Source organism: Talpa europaea, assembly GCF_964194135.1.
Source record: "Talpa europaea genome assembly, chromosome: X".
In the NCBI taxonomy this organism is placed as follows: domain Eukaryota; kingdom Metazoa; phylum Chordata; class Mammalia; order Eulipotyphla; family Talpidae; genus Talpa; species Talpa europaea.
The window spans coordinates 73830512-73832809 of record NC_140081.1 but is presented as its reverse complement, the minus strand read 5'-3'; the positions used below and the strand labels follow the sequence as shown (position 1 = coordinate 73832809).

Sequence of the window (2298 nt, the reverse complement as noted above, 5' to 3'; positions counted from 1 at the left end):
GCGGTGTCTTTTATAAGGGCACTAATCTTACTCAAGAGGGCTCTGTCCTTATGACCTAATTGCTTGCCAAAAGTTACTCCAAATACCATCACCTTAGGATTAGGATTTCAATATGTGAATTTGGAAGAGACATAAACATTCAGTCTACAGCAGACTCCCTCTCTATTATTCTATTTCTTTTCTTCCTGCTCCAGCTAAATTTCTAAACTGATTGCCTCTGTTTCCTTACTCCCTAGTCACGCGGTGTGATCTAGCACTACATGCTGTCTCACTGAGGCCACCAGTGACCTCCATATTGCCAGACCAATCTATACTTTTCCTGTCTTGCAACACTTTACAGCATGCTAAATATTAACCACTTCCTCCTGGAAAATTTTCCCTCCTTTGGTGACAGTGGAAATCTTCTGCCCTTGTTTTTCTCCTCTTACATTTTATCCCATTCTCTGGCTCCTCTTCCTTGGCTGGAATGTTCATGGTTGTTTCCCAAGGTTCTAATCTTTTTTTTTTTAACCATTCATTTATATGCTTTTATTTGGAAATGTTTATGTAAGTACAGTGAAACTAAATTTTAGAGACACTGGATGTCATCACAGTTTGGATAGCATTAGTTTATTATAAAAGAGACACAGAAATTATTTACATGATGAAAGATATCAGAACTTGAGTGGAATGGGCAGCTTCACATGATGCCATTTCAATCTTGATTTCAGTCTACATACTTTCCAAGAATATCTCCATCTCTAAATAAGAAATAATCCTTGTCATCTAAGAACTACTTTGGTGCCTCCATATTCTGGGAGAAGAACTTTATCTCCAACTTTCACACTAACTGGTTGAATCTCTCCACCCTTTTCCTTTAGAGTCTGATCCAACAGCTACTACTATTGCTTGCACCACTTTTCCTTGAGATTTTTCTGGAAGCAAAATGCCTCCTTTGGTTACAGTTTCAGCTGCATTCCTTTTGACTAATACTCGGTCGAAGAGGGGAAGAAATTTTCTAAATGTCTGTCCTGCCATGACTCCGGCCGCGACAGCGGCCCTGTTCTCCCGCCGCCGCAAAAAAGACAGACCTGCAGCCCGGCCCTCCCGACACGTGAATGTGGGCAGAGGCCGCCCAATGCTCAGGCGCGCGGGCCCCCAAGGTTCTAATCTTGAGCACGTACTGTCCTGTACTTTCTACCTGGGCAGTCTAGAACCACTATCATTTGCTCTTCTAAACCTTCAGCTGAGACCTCTCTTCTAAGCGCCAGGTCTACATATCCAATTGCCTATAGAATGTCATACCTGGATGTCCTCTGGGTACCTTAGCACCCCGCCCCCCCATCATTGCAGTCTTCAGCCTCACCTTTATTAAGTTTTCCTCCCTGTTGCCAGAGTAACATTTACTTGGGTGACTCTCTAGCTTAAAAGTGCTTATAGCATCTAAACATCTTTGCAGGGCACATAAAGCTTTTTATGATCTTTACATTTTTTCTCCAGGTTCATCTTTCTATACATTCATCTTTTAATAATGTAGCGACACTGATCTACACGAGTCTCCTGATAATACCACATCTTTTTGTGCGTTCGAGTCTTTGTTCTGCTTTTTTTAAATTTTTTAAAAAGATTTATTTATGCATACAAGAACTGGAATGTAGGCCAGAGGTGCAGGGGTGGTGGTGAAAGGATTCACCTGAGACGTAGTGAGCAGAACAGGAAGATCTACTGAAATATACTGCTGAGGGGAGTGGCAGGTGAGACAGGAGAGGTGATAGCTTGATAGCGCTGAAACTTAACCCCTTGTGCCACTAGGGAGGTCCCTGTTCTGCTTTTAGTTGGCTTAAGCATAAAGCTTCCTCTGGAAGTGTGTGTTCCCTGACTGAGATTCTCTGCCTCTCATTTTGCCATATATTAACGTTCATTCCAGCAACAATTGCTTCTGTTGCATGTTGGCTCCATTACTTATTTCATAGTTCTAGAAGTGAAGCAAGGAACAATTTTTCCTGTTAGGTGATTGGACTTTTAGAGCAAGACAAAAATTCCCAGCCTGTGGGTAGAAGATAGTCAAGCTTTGATAATACCTTACATTCTCCTGAGCTCCAGTAGGGAAGATAAAGGTGCAATTCCTTGACCTAGTAAGGAATGCTGTTAGCAGAGTCACAGATGATGTGGAATTTCCCTAATAACCCATGGACTCTCACTAAGCCTGAGGCCTTTCTTGGCCATCTCGAATAGTGATAACCTTTTGTCAGTGTGTTCCAACAATGATATGGGTCCTATTGATTTTCTGTTGCTCAAGCTGTCCCTCTTTAAGGTCAC

At 42.2% G+C, this 2298-nt stretch overlaps 1 pseudogene across 1 annotated transcript; it reads right to left on the bottom strand.

The window, feature by feature from the left end:
* Window positions 1-706: 706 nt before the first annotated feature.
* Window positions 707-1017, bottom strand: LOC311187894 (10 kDa heat shock protein, mitochondrial-like; annotated as a pseudogene). Its single transcript has one exon. The product of its transcript is annotated as a 10 kDa heat shock protein, mitochondrial-like (transcript).
* Between the last annotated feature and the right edge of the window lie 1281 nt (window positions 1018-2298).